This window comes from Coenobita brevimanus, chromosome 22 (genome assembly GCF_032717465.1).
Source record: "Coenobita brevimanus isolate Jiangsu-jjx chromosome 22, ASM3271746v2, whole genome shotgun sequence".
Classification (NCBI taxonomy): Eukaryota; Metazoa; Arthropoda; class Malacostraca; order Decapoda; family Coenobitidae; genus Coenobita; species Coenobita brevimanus.
In genome coordinates this window covers 32,286,336-32,306,417 of record NC_136975.1, presented here as the reverse complement: position 1 = coordinate 32,306,417, position 20,082 = coordinate 32,286,336, and the positions used below count along the sequence as shown (strand labels likewise).

Sequence of the window (20,082 nt, the reverse complement as noted above, 5' to 3'; positions counted from 1 at the left end):
TGCTTGCATTGCCGCATCCTTATAGACCTCTCCTTCTACTTTCAGTTTGGTGATTCCTTCCTTTTGTTTCAGTTTACCATTAACAAATCTATAAAACAGTTTGGGTTCATCGTTACATTTGTCTATTATACCTTTTTCAAAATTCCTTTCTTCTTCGCTGCATCTTCTTGTGTATTCATTTCTAGTTCTTTTATATTTTTCCTTTGTTCTGTTGTTACCTCTTTTTCTCCAGTTGTTCCACACCTGTCTCTCTCTTTTTTTTGCTATCATACACCTTCTATTAAACCACTCATTTTTCCTGTTTTCTTTCCCCTTTACTCTTGGCACAAATATTTCCACTCCCAAATTATAGAGGTCTAGAAAAATATCCCACTTCCTCTGTATCTCTCTTGTTCCTCTGAATTTTCTCCAATCTGCATTTTCGGAAAATTTTCTCAATCCTGTAAAGTTTGCTTTCCCAAAGTTGTACCTTCCCTGCCCATAAAGCTCGTCTCTTGGCTCCACATTCCCTGTTATCATCTGGAACTCAATGACCACATGATCACTTTTTCCAATAGGGCACAAATATTTCAGGGATTCTATTACATTGGGTTCTTCGGTAAACAGTAAGTCTAGTCTTGCTGGTATGTCCTCATCTCGAAACCGTGTCTCTTCTTTGGCCCACTGCGTCATCACATTGCTCATTGTTATATTTAATAATATAGTGCCCCACGAATCCTCATCGCCTTCTGAGTCCCAGTCCTCCCAGTTAACCTCTTTACAATTGAAGTCACCTATTACAATTATATTGTTGCTTTTCTCAATCATTTTCTGTAAATAACTTGCCACGTCTGACAGCATTTCCTGGTATTCATCATCACCCCATGCTCTTGTCTTAGGGGGAACATACACTACTGCCATATCTCTCTTGTTGTTCTCTCCAGTTTCTAATTTCATATTTATCACTTCGGACCTGCCTTCTCCCATTTCCACGGTATCTACATTTATGTTGTTCTTCATTGCTATCATCACTCCTCCTCCCGTTTTTTCTTTTCTGTCTCTTCTGCACAGTTTGTATTTACCATCTCCCATATGAACATCAATAGCTTCTCTAAACTTGGTCTCTACAAAGCACATAACATCAGGTTCATGTATCCTCAAAAAATCGTTGATTTCTAGCCTTGCCGATATTAAACTATCAACATTAGCATATGCCATCTTCCAGTTATTTTTGATGTTTTCTATACCCTCTTTTCTCCTTCTCTCCACCGGTACCACTTCCTTAATTTCTGATCTATGACTCTCCAATAAAACACTTTCTTCTCTTCCTCCGTTCTCTGTTCGTTTTTTACCTTTGCTTCCTTTACTAAGTCCTTTATTTTAGCTCTTTCTTCCTCATTTGCATCTCTCCTTATCCAAACATTTCTGAACCATTCCTTGTCCGATAATTTCCATGTTCTACTGATAATTTCGTTAACTGTTGCCTGGGACTTGAACTTTACCTTCAATGGCCTTGCCCCTCCTTCCTCGTACTTCCCTAACTTAAACACCTCTTCAATCTCTTCTTGAGCTTCGTTGTTTTCCTCCATGACTATTGATATTATTTCTTTAACCTTACTCTGTGTGTGTGTGTCTGTGTGTGTGTGTGTGTGTGTGTGTGTGTGTAAGCAAGCATGGCAGGCATCTCATTTGCCATTATCATAATTACAGCAGGAACAATGCATCAAATAAAGGGAGAGGACCCTAACTTGTTTCATATCATTATACAAACATCCCATGGTTGTCGTGCATGATTAGTACCACATGATTAGAATCCACTCAACTACAGACCAGAATCCCTGACTAGTGTTGTAAGCAAGGTACTGGAAAAGCTAATAAGAAAAATTTGGGTAAACCATCTGGAAAAATACAATATGATAACAGAAAGACAGTTTGGTTTTAGAAAGGGAAAATCATGTTACAAATCTATTAAGCTACTATGACAGAGTGCAGAAACACTACAGAAAAGAGAAAGATGGGTAGGCAGTATCTATTTAGATTTCAAGAAAGTATTTGACAGAGTACCACACCAAAGATTTTTATGGAAACCGTACCATCAAGGAGGAAACCAAAATTGATCTGCTCTGATGGATGCTGGATTTCTTCAGAAGGGAAATGAGAACTGTACTAAGGGTTAATTACTCATCATGGAGAGAAGTGACTAGTGGTGTTCCACAGGGCACAGTACTGGCACCAATTATGTTTTTAGTACATATAAATGACACAGACAGTAACTCTAGAAATGGAAGCTATCTAAATATGTTTGCAGATGATGAAAAAATACAATGGAGAATTACAAACATAGACTCTTGCAGAAGGATACAAGAAGAATTAAATATGCCTCATGAATGGAGCAACAGATGGCAAATGGAATTCAATGTGGACAAATGCCATGTAACTGAGTTTGGTAAAAGTGGAAAAAGACCAGATTGGGATTACAAGTTAGAAAGTTCAACCATACACATATCAGAAATGGAGAAGGACCTAGGAGCGATTATCAATAACAGACTATCTCTGGCTGACCACATAAATGAGAAGGTACGAAACATGCTCACACTGCTTGCTAATGTGAGATGGGTGCCACGAGCTCACCGTAGTGGTGGAGGGATGCAAGCCGACAGTTCAGAGAAGCAGTGACCATTGAAGTAGCGACAGAAAAGAGATAATGATGCAACAGTGTGTTAAAGAGATAGAGGTTGAAGGGAGCCAGTAAGGGAAGGAGAGTTAGTGTGACAAACAGCCTTTGAATCCACTTGGTTGAGATGAGCTGTATGTAGGAAGCCTCTCCACATGCAAGAGTTTTATTCTACACAAGAGCGAATAAAACCCATGTTGAAGGTCAACATTTGTGCGGGGATAATGAAGGCCTTCCACAAGACCCACAAACACATCACAATAACATTTTTGCTAATACATCACACAACTGCTGAATGAAAGTCCTTCCATTTAGTTACTACAGATGATGGGTACCAGCTCCCATGCTGGGATATATGAGGCCCTTAGTAATATCCTGTGCCAGGCTATCCACTGAAAATAAAAAGGAGAAAAATGCAATCAAAGCTTTGTAACCTTTAACCCACCCCGTCCAGCACATATTCCCACGAACCCATCCCACAGCCGGGCATCCCTGAGAAAATCATGAAAATTGTCTATATTCAAACATTCATATCTCAGTTAATACTTACCCAAAAATAAAAAACAAAGTGTCATAATATTCATCAATCCCTCCACTTCAAGTTGACTGCATCAGATGGTCCTGTGTGCAGGGAGAGTGAGCGAGTGGGGAAAGGGGGCAATTTTTGTTGTTTTTTTGCCCGTGTCTGTATGCACGGCAGAGGTTCGGTGACATAACTAAGGCTTAGACTAGCCCCCACAATAACAACACTTCAATAACACTTCCAGAAGACCAAAATCCACCACAAACACTATTTGAGTGAAAAATTTTCCATAATCGACCATACTTCCTGCGAGGCCGGTAACCACAGTAACAACCTTGAGGCAGGTTTCCTGCTCGCCTCACCATCACACCACCTTACAGACAGACAGATAGACACTCTCACACACACACACACACACACACACACACACACCTGTACACCGCTCGCTGGTGAAGTGGTAACGCTCTCGCTTGCCAACTGGTGGACGGGAGTTCGCGCCTTGCTCAGGTTGCGAAAAGTTTCACTGACGAAGTGGGTGGTTACTGTCCCCCTCGAGCAAGGGGACGGGTGTGTGCGTGTGTGAAGGTCACAGCCTTGCCCATAGATCGGACTATATGAGCTCTCAGCTCCCTTCCGGGAGGGTAAAAGCTGACGATCACGACCATCAAGTGATCCTGACCAACCCGGTGAATTACAAGCATAAAGTATGAAGCCCAAAGACAGTTTGAGTAGGACATCATGAATAAAAGTACCGATCAACTGAAGCTATTTTACAGCTACATCTGAAGCAAAACCAAAGTAAAAGATAAAATACAATCCATTACGGACAAGGGGACCACCTATACACAAGAGAAGGATATTTGTGAAGCACTAAATAAGCATTTCCAATCACTTTTTACAGAAGAAAATGATTTTGAGAGGGATGATATGGAACATGCATGCCCACACATATTACCAGATATGCAAATATCAGAAAAAGAAATACAGGAGGAGTTAAGTAAATTAGACAAAGGAAAAGTAAATGGTCCAGATGAAATTTCATGTTGGGAGCTACATGAATGTGCCAAGGAGTTAAGTCCGATATCTCTAACTCTCACCTCAGTACAGCCATCTCTTTAAATCAAGACTTATCCACGATCAGTGAATGAAAGGATGTGAAGATGTGTAAAGGATGCAAGAGTGTATAGAGGTTGGGGGAGTGGACTTTCTGACCACTACTTGGTGGTGGCCAGAATTAGGATGCAAGTAAGATGGAGGAATAGAAGAAGGGAAAGACGAGAGGAAGGAGTAGTTGCAAGGAGAGTGGAAAGGTTACAAGAAGATGAGAAAAAGGCAGAGTATAAGAGAGAAGTGGAGGAACGATTGGGCAAATATGAATTGGAGCAGATGGGAGACGTGGAAGGTATGTGTAAGATATTTACAGAAGAAATATGTGCAGCATGTGATGTGGTGTGTGGAAGGAAGAGAAGACGGAGGGGGGTGCAAGGAACAGCGTGGTGGACTGAAGAGGTGAAACAGGCTGCGGCACCAAAGAAGAAAGCATACAATGAATGGATGAGAAATAGGGGCGTGGAAGAAGTTGAGAGGCGGAAGAGAGAGTTATATGTGGAAAGGAGGAGAGAGGTGAAAAGATTAGTAAGAGAGAGTAAGAAGAGAGTGGATGAGGAATTTGGAAGGAATTTGAGTGTAAAGTGGAGGGACTGTAAGAAAATGTTCTGGAGAGAAGTGAAGAGAGTAAGACAGGGTGGAAGTGAAGTTAGCAGGGGAGTGAAAGATAAAAATGGTAGATTACTAGTGGAGAAGGGAGAAAAAGTGAGCAGATGGAGAGAACACTTTAAGGAATTGTTGAACGTAGAGGATGGAAGTAATGCGAGTATAAGTGGCTGGGGAATGGCTGGGAGAAGGAGGGAGGTGAGAAGACAGGAAGAAATCAGTAGGATAGAAGTTGTGGAAGCAATGAAGAAAGTTAAATCGGGGAAAGCCCCAGGAATTGATGGAGTGTGTGGTGAAATGCTGAAGCATGGGGGAGAGATGGTAGTAGAATTGATGTGGAAGATGTGCAGATTGGCCTGGGAGGAAGGTAGAGTCCTGGAGGATTGGAAGTCAGGTATAATTATTCCCTTGTACAAAGGAAAAGGGGAAAAAGAAGTGTGTGGTAATCATAGGGGCATTTGTCTTCTTAGTATAATAGGAAAAGTGTATGGTAGGATACTTATAGACAGAGTTAGAGAAAGAACAGAGAAATTAGTTGGAGAAGAACAGGGAGGCTTTAGGAAGGGAAGAGGTTGTGTAGATCAGATATTCATTCTTAGATCTTTAGTGGAAAAGTTTCTAGAGAAGGGAAAGAAGTTGTATGCGGCTTTCATGGATTTGGAGAAAGCATATAACAGGGTGGATAGACAAGGATTGTGGAAAGTGTTAAGAATATATGGAGTAGATGGGAAGTTGTTGAATGCTGTGAGGAGTATGTACGATGGTGCGAAGGCTGCAGTGCGTGTGGATGGTGAACTAAGTGAATTTTTCCCTTTGAAAGTTGGTTTGAAACAGGGATGTGTCATGTCTCCATGGTTGTTCAATCGGTACATGGATGGGGTAATAAAAGAGGTACAAGGTAGGGTAGTGGATGTTGGAGTGGCCCTGGTGAGAGAGGATAGTGTTTGGAAACTCCCTGTACTGTTGTTTGCAGATGATACTGTGTTGTTGAGTGAAGACGAAGGGGAGTTGCAAGGCTTGGTGGATGAGTTTGAGAGTGTGTGTAAGAAACGGAACCTAAAGGTGAATGTAGGGAAGAGTAAAGTGATGGTCTTTGAGAGAGGTGAAGTTAGTGAGTGTACAGCGAGGTTGGATGGTGAGGAATTGGAAAATGTGAGTACGTTTAAGTATTTGGGTAGTGTGATGAGTAAGGATGGAGGTTTGGAGGGTGAAGTACTTGAAAGGGTACAGCAGGGAAGAAAGGTTGCTGGTTCTTTGAAAGCAGTGATAAGAAACAGGGAAGTGAGCATGGAAGTGAAAAAGTTACTACATGACAGTATTGTGATACCAACTCTAATGTACGGAAGTGAAGCTTGGACATTGTTGGAAGGACACAAGTCAAGAGTGAGAGCAGTGGAAATGAGTTATTTAAGAGGAGCCTGTGGAGTCACGTGGAGAGACAGGCTGACGAATGAGGATATAAAGGAGCGTTGTGGTGTGGATGTGGATGTGATAGGAAGCGTTATGAGGAATACTCTGAGGTGGTTTGGCCATGTGGAGAGGATGGAGGGTGAAAGACTGACGAAGAGAGTGTATGTGAGTGAGGTGGAGGGGGGAAGAGGGAGGGGGAGGCCGAGGATGAGATGGAGGGATGGGGTGGAGAGGTATATGAGAGAGGGGGGTGTGAGTTGGGAGCAGGGCAGTGAAATGGCGGGGGACAGGGCGACTTGGAGGCAATTTGTTTGTGGCCACCCCAAACGGGATTGAGGCGTCTGGCAATAGATAGATAGATAGATAGATAGTGAATGGGGACAAAACAACCTTGTCTCATTTAATGCTAGTAAAATTAAATATATACAATTTACTAATAGGCAGGTATTGCCAAAATCGTATATTACCTTCAGTGCTACAACTATTCCCATTTCCAAAAGTATTGAAATTCTCGGCGTCTCGCTTAACAATGCCCTCAGCTGGACCTCTCATGTCAGATCACTTGCTAAAACCGCCTCAAAGAAACTTGGATTATTGTACAGAGTCCGTAACTTCTTCACTGACGAGCAGTTAGTTTTAATTTATAAGAGTCATGTGCGCTCTCAGCTTGAATACTGCTCACCCTTGTGGAGCGGATGTGGAGAGATTGCATTAAAACAAGTAGACAAAATTCAGAACAAAGCTGTTAGAATAATTAATAACCCTGCTATTATTAATAAACTACCTCCAGCTACAAGTAAGAAGGAATGTTGCCTCCCTTGCATTATTTTACAGATATTTCTACAGCAAATGCTCAGATGAAGTTGAGTCCATGGTGCCACTGCTCCATACCTTCCCTCATGCTACACGGGCAGCTGGCAACGCTCATGACTGGAATGTCACTCAGCCATACTGCAGAACTTCTGGCTATGAGAATTCTTTCATTCCCCGCACTGCATCTCTCTGGAACTCGCTTTCACAGAGTTGTTTCCCTCCAGACTTCAACCTACTGCTGTTCAAGTCTAACTGTTACAGATATTTTATGAACAGCAGACACCAGTAATCTGGTCCATGGATTTTTTTTTTTTTTTTTTATTCAATTGTCTTTCCTTCCTCTGTTCTGTTATTTATAAAAAAAAAAAAAAAAAAAAAAGTAAACCATTATCTTAAATATTCATGAAATCCTTAGGACAAGGTAAACTACCTGATATTTGGAAGAAAGCTAACATTGTTCCCATATTCCCGAAAGGGAATAGACAAAATCCACTCAACTGCCAACCAGTATCACTAACTGGTGTTGTATGCAAGGTATTAGAAGAGCTGATAAGAAAAGTTTGGGTATATCATATAGAAAAACACAAAATGATAACAGAAAGACAGTTTGGTTCCAGAAAGGGAAAATCATGTGTTACTAATTTGTTGAGCTACTATGATAGAGTAACAGAAACATTACAGAAAAGAGAAGGATGGGTGGACAGTATCTATTTAGATTTCAAGAAAGCATTTGACAGAGTACCACACCAAAGACTTTTATGGAAACTGTATCATCAAGGAGGAATCCAAGGCAAACTGTATTGCTGGATGCAAGATTTCCTCAAAAAAAGGGATATGAGAACAGTACTGAAGGGAAATTACTCATCATGGAGGGAAGTGACTAGCTGAGTTCCACTGGGCCCAGTGCTGGCACCACTTATGTTTTTAGTGTATATAAATGATATAGATAGCAACATTGGAAACAAAAGCTATCTAAATATGTTTGCTGATGATGCAAAAATACAAAGGAGAATTACTAACACAGACTCATATAAAGAGTTACAAGAAGTATTAAATAAACTTCATGAATGGAGCAATACACGGCAAATGGATTCCAATGTGGACAAGTGTCATGTAATCAAGTTTGGTGAAAGTGGAAAAAGACCTGATGGGGATTATAAGTTAGGAAGTAAAACCCTACACACATCAGAAAGAAAGAAGGACCTAGGTGTGATTATCAAAAACAGACTATCTCTGGCTGACCACATCAGTGAGAAGGTACTTAAGATGTATACACTGCTTGCAAATATGAGAATAGCATGCATATACAAATGAAGACATGCTAAGAAAGATAACATCATTTCATCAGACCAACCGTGGAGTATGCATCAGTAGTCTGGAGTCCTCATCTCAAAAAACACATAGATAAGACTGAAAAAGTTCAAAGGGCCACTACAAGATGGGTACCAAGCTTATGGGATCTAAGCTACAAAGAAAGACTAGAAAAACTGAATCTACCTACACTACAGGAGAGAAGGAAAAGAGGAGACATGATTATGCTGTATAAATGCATATCAGGGAAGGAAAAAATAGACATAAATGAATATATAACCTATGGGGATGCATCAGCAAGAGGACACTGCAAAAAACTGCATAAAAAAAGAGGCGATAAAGAAGTAAGGAAATTTAGTTTCCCAAATAGGGCAACTATCAGTGGAATGCACTACTGAATGAAATAGTGTGTGCCAAAAAAATTCATAAATTTAAGGAGATGTACAATAAAAATGGCTTAAGACACAGGACAGTACAAGCTTGACTCATTCCTGTAAAGATACAAGTACAATAGGTAAGAACAATTAGGTAAGAACACACACACACACACACACACACACACACACACACACACACACACACACACACATACACACACACACAGATGTATGTTTGGCTTGCACTGTCACTCAATTCTGGCACTGCTGTGCGACTAAAAGTCTAGGTATTACAACTACCGTACTACAAATACTACTGCTATTACTACTACTACTGCCAGTACTACAACCACTACTACTACAACTACCACTACTGCAACTACTCGTACTACTACTACAACTACCACTACTATAACAACTACTACTACTACCACTACTACTCCAAATACTACCACTATGATTACAACTATTACTACTGCTACTCCAAATACTACTACTATGACTACAACTACTACTACTACTACTACTACTACTACATAAAACATAAAAAAAAAAATATTGTGAACAAAATAGTTACTCATGTACTGTCCATAATCAAAAATACTGTATTTTCCACCATAACAGAAATTTTTCCCCTGTGATTTAGACTTATTCCTCATAAAAAATACACACACACGAATACTTTCAATAAAATATAAGGTACTGATTTCATCATGAAACAAACTTTCTGCTTCCATTATTCACGCAAATAGACAGAGCGGTGACACGAGGCACCACATTTCCTCCTCCCTCCTCCCTTTCTCCACTCCACGATATTTTTCACTATAACAATTTTTTTCCTGTGATTTGTACTTTTTCATCATACATAGGAGGAAAATATGGAAGCTGAAAAACCAAGTCGTAAGGGATGCCTTCTATAGCGAGTTGAGGAGAGTGGTGGCTGAACAGGGAGCTGTAGACAGAGGCGTTAATGAACAGTACAGAGCCCTCAAGAGTAATCTCTTGAGAGTTACTGATGTAACATGCGGTTGGACAAGAGGACCACCAAGACATAAAGTAACTTGGTAGTGGGATGAGGGTGTAGAACCTGCAGTTAAGGAGAAAAGAAGGCTTTTCCGGGAATGGAAGAAGGGTGGTAGCAAAGAGGAATATTTGGCTGCCAAGCATAGGCCTAAAAGAGAGGTATACAGGGCAAAGTCTGAGTCACAGAGAGTTTTACTTGATAACCTAAATCATGGAGAAAGGAAAAATATGATATTTAGGGTGGCAGGTCAGGTGAGGAGGGATAATCGGGATATTCTAGGTTAGCAATGTGTGAAGAATGATGAAGGAAGGCTAGAGGTGAACAGTGAGGATATTAAAGATGCATGGAGAGAGCATTATAACCGGTTGTTGAATGAGGAGTTTGGGACAGAGAAGGTTTGGAGCTAGCAGATCCAGTGTCTGGCCCTTGGCCTTTGATTGATGCTGCTACTGTGAGTGAGGCAATAGGCGGGATGAAGGTGGGGAAGGCAGCAGTTGTGTCTGGCTTGACTGCCTTAATGTTGAAGGCCTCAGGCGATATAGGGGTGAAGTTAGTCACTGACCTGATAAATAGGATTATTTATGAGTGTGTTGTCCCAGATGAGTGGCTGAAGAGTGTAATTGTAAATGTGTATAAAGGGAAGGGTGATGGCCTGGAAAGAGGAAATTATAGAGGTATAAAGCTTTTAGATCAGATAATGAAGGTAATGGAGAGAGTTTTAGAATGTATGATTAGAGAAAGAGTAAATATTGATGAGATGCAGTTTGGGTTTATGCCAGGTAGGGGGACCACTGATGCCATATTCACTGTTTGACAGATTCAGGAAAAATATATTGGCAGGAGAAGGGATCTTTATTTTGTTTTTGTTGATTTGGAAAAGGCCTTTGATAGAGTCCCTAGAGAGGTGGTGAAATGGGCAATGAGAAAGCTTGGCTTGGAGGAGTGGCTGGTTAGGGTGGTTATGGCTATGTATGTGGGTGCTCACACCCAGGTAAGAGTGAATGGAGATTTGAGTGATGGGTTTTTCGTGAATGTTGGTGTGCATCAGGGGTTGGTTTTGAGTCCCATGTTGTTTATCATGGTACTTGCAGCCCTTTCACTTGACTTTAGAAATGGACTCCCGTGGGAGTTGTATGCTGATGATTTGGTGTTGATTGCAGAGAACGAATTGGGAGGCGGAGGAAAGGTTTAGGAAGTGGAGAGATGGTATGGGGCACAAGGACTTTAAAGGTAAATGCAGATAAAACAAAAGTGATGATATCTAGGGTTGGTGGCGGTACTGTCAAAGACCAGGGAGAGTGGCCATGTGTAGTTTGCCACAAGGGCGTGGGAAGTAATTCCATCTTGTGCGGTGTTTGTGATAAATGGGTGCATAAGAGATGTAGTGGTATCAGAGGTAGACTGCGAGATAATGCTGATTTTATGTGTAAGGCATGTTGGGGAGAGCAGGTGGAGATTGTCAGACGTGAAAGGATTGAACTTGCTGGTGAATCTCTTGAGTGTGTGGAAGAGTTTTGTTATTTGGGAGACATGTTGTGTGCTGGAGGTGGGGCTGGAGCTGGCTCTGTGGCTAGGGTGAGAAGTGGTTGGAAGAAGTTCAGGGAGCTCTTGCCTCTCCTGACATTGAGAGGACTCTCCCTGCGTGCTAAGGGGTCTTTGTATGCAGCATGTGTTAGGAGTGTAATGCTGTATGGTAGTGAGACCTGGGCAGTGAAGGAGGAGGATATTCGCCGGCTCAGACGTACAGAAATGACAATGATTAGGTGGATGTGTAGTGCATCCCTGCGTCCAAGGTCTGGGGGGGCTAGGTTCACGATGGAAGAGTTGAGAGGTAGGATGGGACTGGAGTGTATTGGTGTTGTGATGAGGAGAGGTAGATTGAGATGGTTTGGACATGTGGAGAGGATGGGGGATGATAACTGGGTGAAGAAGGTGAGAAGTGTTAATATTGGGGGTGGGGTTTTGAGGGGTAGACTGAGAAAGACATGGGACGAGGTCATTAAGTGTAACCTCAGGGTTAAGGGACTGAACAGGGAGGCTGCAATGGATCATGCAGCATGGAGAGCCGCCATTAGGTAACCAAGGCCGACGCGTGCAAGCACGTTGGAGCCTTTAAAAACGAAATGAAATTAACAAACATACACACATGAAGACTTTCATTAAAAAATAAGGCACTGATTTCATCATGAAACAAACTTTTTGCTTTCATTATTCACATAAATAGACACCTCCTCCCTTCCTCCACTCCCTACCTCCTCTTCCATCTCCTCATCCATGCCAATGTCCCCGTCTCCAGGATTGTCCATACCCTCTGAACCATTCCCATCACTGGAAATAGCAGATGAAGGTACAGGGGGAAACAATGGATGCACAGTGAAGGACTCACATCCTCCACCCTCCACACACGATGCATAAATATCGACACTCACAATGGCGGTTGCTTTCCTCAGAGGAAGAGCCACCTTCTTCACTCACAACTGACGATAATGTCACCTCAAGTTCTCTCTCTGTCGCACTGTCACTAAGCCTTTTTCTTTTCTGGCCTTTGGACTTCACTGGTGTTGAAATTGGCGGCTGCAGGCACTCAGCCAAGGATCTGGACACAGGGAAAACTTTTTGCGTAGGTCTATCCATTACAGAGGTATGCAGGTAACTGAAGCTTGACTCAGATGTGTGCAGGAAGGTTGCCAGTGGCTGTGTGTGGTGGAAATAACCTATAGAATATTCAAACAATGCCGAGAAACACTAGATCATGTATACGTGTCACCCGGATGACCCTGGAAAGATATATATACGTGACACCCGGAGGGGATGTGTTAAACTGTCCTATCTCCATAACCACAAGAGTTACCTTGATATTCTTTTTTGTTATTAGACGTAGCTTAAAGTATGTACTTCCCTGAAATAACCTCATACAGTAGGTTCGCAGTGCGCGTCATCACAGTGCGCGATTCGCATTGTGCGCGAGTGACCAAAAATCATAACCAAAAACCCTTGAATGCACGAGTTTACCACACAGAACGCGAGGCAGAGGCAAGGAGTGGCTCAAAAATGCCATTTTCTATTAGTGCGCGACCACCCCTCACACAGCGCATCATGTGTCGTCATGTTAATGCGCAGAAATTCCCGTGCATTCTACTGCTCCTGTTCATGTTGAAGATGAAGAGGATGCAATGTCAGAAGTGTCAGCATTGGACTTTGAAGGGTTTATGGCCGAAGTGAGTGACTTTGATGCTCCCGGGGAAGGTGCTCAAGAGGAGTCTGTGGAGGGAAGTGTTGGTGCGGTGGGAGGTGCGGTGGGGAGTGCGGCGCTGTAAATGTTGCCGCGCCTCAGAACCCCTGTTATTTAAGGTCATCAGGCCTGTTGTCTACTGTTTTTAAGGTGACTACCCATATTTTTGTTACTGTAGCTATAGCTTTAGTAAAATGTCTGAAAAATATGACCTTTATTATGTCTCTAAGGGCCAAAAAATGTCCAGGTATGAGGGGGTACCGCCCATATGTAATTATTCCCATAAGATTATGTATTCCCAGTAAGCGAATTCCCAGTGCGCGAGGTCTTGGACCGCCCAATCTCTTGCGCACTGTGCGAGCCTACTGTATTTATATTATCTGTGAGTATTCATAATGATATTGTGTGATGAAGCAAATTATTGCCCACTGTGATTGGACAAACCTCTGATAAAATGTTATTTGACTATTATTTACCACAGAAATATGGAACAGAATTTAAAAATACTTCAGTATGATCTCAACAGGGTGTCATACTATCGATTAAAGACAAAGTGACCGTGACATTTTTGTATTTGGACTTGATTTTAGCGGTTGAAAGGTTGGATACCTTTGAACCTAGCTTTTTTAAACACCAAAAAATTTGCAAATCGTCACAGACAGCACGAAAAAAATAATAATAATAATGACGATAATAGGTTTGGTAATGTAATAAGGAAACATTCAACGTAAAGGAATAATGTAGGAAAGACCCCAGACCTGAAAAAGTTTGACAGTAACCAAGGAGACAGTATTCTGTAAACACAAAAAACAGTGACAATGGTAATGATAATACTGTAATGCAAGAGTAAGACTGAACAAATTAACTGTATAATAATAACAATAATAATAACAATAATAATAATAATAATAATAATAATAATGATAATAATAATAATAATAATAATAATAATAATAATAAAAATAGCACTGTTCCTGGTGAGAGAGAGAGAGAGAAAGGCAGACTGAGGGAGAGAAAACTGTATGGCGTCTCACGACTGGCTCTCGTAACCCACACAGTATGCAACTCAGCTTGTGACTGGGCAGCTCCAGTGACTGGGCAGCTCCAGAGTATGGCGGGAAGGTACACGTATCCCAGTCTAATACTAAGATCTCAATTCATTACTGATGTATGTCCATAAGGACTATAATTCAGGGTTACTTGATAGAAATTTTGACCTTACTGCTAAAGGTATACCAGGGCCTGCTCATGTCTCCAAACTTGCCACATCCCGCTATGTTAGTAAATCTTAACTCTCAATATGCTGTCTGTCTATAAGGCCCATAGGTAAGAGTTACTCAATGGGAAATATGGCTTAGTATACCATGCCACACTCGAGCGTCGAAATGTGGCAGTTCCCACCATGTCTTCAACCCATACGGGCAAAAGTTGGTGTTACTTCGCTGTATTTTCTACCATATTACAGGCTGTATTTTGGAGCCCTCTCACTTCCCCAATACAAAGTAATGTGGAAACCATATGGCAGCCTTAGTTTGAATTTGGCTGCAGTGATGTATTGCCCAGTCTATTACTGTACTAGGCACCTCATATGAAGGTGTGTGGTACCAACTGACTGGTGAACATATGGGGAATGCTGGATGACTGTGAATGGACTATATAGTCAATGTCCAGAGAGGGGAAAAAAGCTATGCTCTTTCAAGACTCTGCAAGTACTTTATGCTCTAAGCATCACTCTATACTCACTTCTACACATTATGTTGAGAGAGAGAGAGAGAGAGAGAGAGAGAGAACTATGTTCTTTCATGACTCTCTCTCCACAAGCACTTTATGCCCTAGGTATCACTTTTGACACACTTCCACATATAGCTAACTACTGTATTTTACTGTACATCCTCACACACACTTAATGCTACTGTCAGAAACTCTCTAGAAGCATTTTATGCTCTATAATAATTTTACATACTCCAACATACAAATACACATTCACATACTTTTTGTGTATCTCAGAAACACTCCACAGGAACTGTGCTTTATAAATCATTCAATGTATGTTAAACATGTAACTATATACAGTAATCCCTCCAATATCCGACATAATAGAGCCATAGGCAGGTCGGGATAGTGGTCCTGTCTGGATATTGGGCCCCAGCTTCTGGACTTGTACTTATGGATCTTAACTCAGAAAAACACCTATACAACTCCCTCTGGACATGCATAGCACCTATTTAAGACCCAAATCACACCAATAAGGGACATAAAAGACTGAAATAAATGCAAAAGAAGCATAAAATGAGGTTTTTGAGGTAGGTTCATACAATATTCAACATTCTGGGTACGTACAAGTCCCTGGCTCCTGGACTGGTAGTTATGGACCCTAACCTAGCCTAACTCAGAAAAACACCTTCCTACTGCACATGCATAGCACCTAAGACACAGCATATTCACACCAATAAGGGACATAAAAGAGTGAAATGAGGTGTTTGAGGTAAGTATAGTATGGAAAATACAGAAGAGTACAGTATGAAACATTCTGCCTACTTACAGCAAGTCTATGGCCATCTCGATAAATAACCGTCTCCTCTCGGACTCTGACAGTAAGAAGGATTTCCTGAAGCACTTGCAGTACACTGTTCATAAAGTCTTGCACTGAACTTAGTCATTCGCACTCAGAAGTCCATTCTCTTCACAGTGCGCACTCTTATCTAACTTATGCTCCATTGTAACTTAATAAGTGTTGCACTCTGCACTTTAACTTTTTCCACTCTTATAACCATTTTCAAAGGCAAAAACACAGGTTTATTTAAGTTAAATTTAGTTCAAAAATTGTCTTTTCACTCACAACTGTAAATCCTTAACACAATGCACTGTTTTTTCACTGCACAACACTGGAAATTCCCGTGTGGTCTAGTGGAGAAGTTCTTGGCATCTATTCACTGTCAGAGTCCGAGAGTATCACTGGCAGGTGACCTAGGGGTGCGTCGCTGGGTCATGGTGATGGCGTACCCACTGCAGACGATTCTGAAGACAGACGCAAACTCACGTCGAGCGGTGACTCCACCGTGGCTGATGTGCTGGGCTGTGGCTCGGAGCATGAGGGCCTGTCTTGGGGAGGCAACGGAGTGGAGCCAGGGCTGGGCACAGCGGGGGTCACGGGCCTGAAAAAACTGTCAATCGTTGATTGATGCAGGGAACAACGATTCTGACGATTGATGATGCTCTGCCTGAAAGCACGCAATTCCTCCACAAGTCCCAAGGGCCCCATCTCCCTGTCGCAGTCCGGGTGTTCCAGGTAGTCGAGAACGAACTCTAGGTGTTCCCGGAGTGCGCTCAGCTTGGGGAAGGCTGGAGTTGTGTCATGCTGAGAGGAGTCCGCATCATCGTCGCCGTCCTCGTCGGAATCTTCAAGCTGGGTACTGACACCTGCAACTGAAGATGCGATCTCGATATCAGACAAGGTCTGATACCCAGGATCGCCCTCGTCGTCATCCAACCACTCACGCACATCGTCCACATCAACATCGTCGCCATGCATACGTAGATGTGCATGGAAGTCATCCACGTCAAAACCTAGGAAATTGTACTCCACAACTGTTCCGAGAGGCAGATGAGACCAACCATTTTCTAGAGTCTTGACAGGGATTTCCTTCCATGCACTGGCCCAGTTGTAGATTGGAGACTTGATGTTGTAGCGGCGAAGGTTTTCCAAAGTCCGCTGGCCTCGTGTGTCCCGTCCCTCCCTGTGCTCGTCCTCGTCCTCGAGAACAACCATCACCTCGTCCAGGAACTTCCTTCGGTACAGCCTCTTCGTTGCCACGATCACTCCTTGGTCCATTGGTTGGATGAGAGCAGTCGTAGTAGGTGGCAGAAACGTGCACCTAATCCGGCCATTCTCAGCCACCAAGTCCTTGTCGCACGGGTGGGCATCGTCGAGGAGAAGGAGGGCCTTTACCTGGTCGCGTGGGATTCCCAGTGTCTCTGTCTGGTAATGTATGACCTCCTTGATGAAGTGGTGGTGGAACCAGTCTTTGAAGATCTGGGCTGTAAACCATGCCTTCAAAGAATGATACCAGACGACAAGAAGGACATCCATCACCTCACGAAGACACCAAGGCTGCTTTTCACGGCCAACAATAACGGGCTTAAGCCGGTGCATGCCGTTAGCATTGGCACAAAACAAAGCAGATATCCGTTCCTTGGAGAGCTTGCGGCCAGGTACACGCTTCTCCGTCTCCTCGGCTAGAGAGTTCGTTGGCAAAGAGCGATAGAATAAACCAGTTTCGTCAGCGTTGTAGACTTGACCGAGAGTGAGGCCCTCCCTGTTGATCAAGCCCTTCACCTTGTGCCGAAACTCGTCAACTCCATCCTCGTTAGCGTCCAAAGCTTCGCCATGTGCTTCACGGTTGGTAAGGCCATACCGTAACTTGAACGCGAAGAGCCAACCCTCGGATGCCTTGAAGTCTAGGGCGTCGTGAAGCCTGGTGAACTTCTCAGCAACAGCCTTCAGCTCCGTACCACGTACCATCACACCAGCAGCATGTTGCTGTCGATACCAAATCAATGAGGAGCGGTCGACTTCAGCAAACTTGGGAGTAAACATCACCTTCCTCTCCACGTTGCGTTTGCTTCTCTACAAGAAGTCAGTCGTGTACTGCATGAGTTTGTCTCGGGATCTCTTAATATCAAACAAAGTAGATCGGGACAGGTTGAACTCGTGGAGGATGCGGGACGAAGACCACCCCGCATCTACTTTCTCCAATATCTCCTGTTTCTTCTCCAGAGTCAACACCACTCTCTTCCTCTTCTCAGGCGGCAGGGCCATCATCATACACACGAAGGAGAGGCACGAGAGCAGCAGGAGTGCCTGCAGCAGGTAAGGCACCACCACAAAAGCGAGCACGTGGGCAGCCATGACGACGAGCGTACACTTGCGACGAGAGACAGGTGGAAAGTGGGGAGGATGCAGGGGCACTCTAGCAGACGTCGGAGAAATGACGCGCCACAACAAAGCTGTCCCGCGGCCCGCGCGCCAAGTTCAAATTACGGGCGGGAATTTTTTTTTTTTTTTTTTTTTTTTTTTTTTTTTTGCGGTTTACGGACCATTTTGGGAATATTGGATCCCGGGACGATTATGTCCAGTTAGTGGGGATGTTTGGATATTGGACGTTTGGATATTAGAGGGATTACTGTACTCATATTTTTATCAGACACTTTTTACTAGCAGTGTCCTAGAAATTACTCATATGAACACCCAATGCTCACAATTGCACATCTCATGCTAAAACACGTGATGCAATGACATTATTTATGAATGAATGTGTTGGAATGCTGGTGAATGAATAGGTGTTTTTTCTCAGCTGTGAGTGGAACATTATATAAATGTTAAGGTCCAACTGCAGGTATGTCACACAGCTAGTTAGTGGGCTCACAAAGCTGAAAAAAAATGTACAGTAACCCCTCCAATATCCGGATCAATAGAGCCATCGGTAGGTTCGGATATTGGTTTCGTCCGGATATTGGGCCCCAGCTTATGGACTTGTACTTATGGACCCTAACTCAGAGAAACACCTATACAACTCCCTCCGGACATGCATAGCACCTATTTAACACCCAAATCACACCAATAAGGCACATAAATGACTGAAATAAATGCAAAAGAAACCTAAAATGAGGGTTTAGAAGCATGTTCATACATTAATAAACATTCTGGTACTTATGGACCCTAACCGAACCTAACTCTGAAAAACACATTCCTACTGCACATGCATGAGGTAAGTATAGTATGGAAAAAAGTACAGTATGAAACATTCTGGTAAGTATAGTATGGAAAAAAGTATAATATGAAACATTCTGGCTACTTACAGCAAATCCCTGGCCACCTCGATGAATAACCGCCTCCTCTCGGACTCTGACAGTAAGAACGATTTCCTGAAGCACTTGCAGTACACTCTTCCTGAAGTCTTGCACTGAACTTAGTCAATAACACACAGAAGTCCATTCTCTTCACAGTGTTCACTTTAGTCCAAATAATGTTCCAGTTAACTTTCGTGTTGCACATAAACTTTTCCCAATCTTTTCAATTTCTAAAGCCAAAACAAAGAAGGTTAGTTACGTTAAATTTTGTTTCCACTGAGTCTTTTCTCTCATTTCGAAAACCTTAACACAACACACCGTTTTTTTCACTGCACAACACTCAAAATTCCCCTGTGGTCTAGTGGAGAAGTTCTTGCTGTTTATTCACTGTCAGAGTCCAAGAGTATCACTGGCAGGCGACCAAGGGATGCATCGGTGGGTCGTGGTGATGGCGTACCGACTACAGAAGACTCTGAAGATAGCCGCAAACTCACGTCGAGCGGTGACTCCACTGTAGCTGATGTGCTGGGCTGTGGCTCGGAGCATGAGGGCCTGTCTTGGGGAGGCAACGGAGTGGAACCAGAGCTTGGCACAGCAGGGGTCACGGGTCTGAAAAAACTGTCAATCGTTGACTGACGCAAGGACCGACGATTCTGGCGACTGATGATGCGCTGCCGGAAAGCACGCACTTCCTCCACGAGTCCCAAGGGCCCCATCTCCCTGTCGCAGTCCAGGTGTTCCAGGTAGTCTAGGACAAACTCTAGATGTTCCCGGAGTGCGCTCTGCTTGGGGATGGCTGGAGTAGTGTCCTGCTGAGAGGAGTCCGCATCATCATCGCCTTCGTCGTCGGAATCTTCAAGTTCAGGACTGACACCAGCAACCGAAGACGCGATCTCAATATCAGACAACGTCTGATACACAGGATCGCCCTCGTCGTCGTCCAACCACTCACGAACATCGTCCACATCAACATCGTTGCCGTGCGTACGTAGCCGTGCATGGAAGTCATCCACGTCAAACCCTAGGAAATCGTACTCCACATCTGTTCCGAGAAGCAGACGAGACCAACCATTTTCAAGAGTTTTCACGGGGACTTCCTTCCATGCACTAGCCCAGTTGTACAGCGCAGACTTGATGTTGTAGCGGCAAAGGTTTTCCAAAGTCCGCTTGCCTCGA

The 20,082-nt window shown here is 43.1% G+C and overlaps 1 protein-coding gene across 1 annotated transcript in view; it reads left to right on the top strand.

The window, feature by feature from the left end:
* LOC145392458 (uncharacterized) overlaps positions 1 to 20,082 on the top strand; it is a 164,378-nt gene that overhangs the window by 120,294 nt on the left and 24,002 nt on the right. The window lies entirely within an intron of this gene.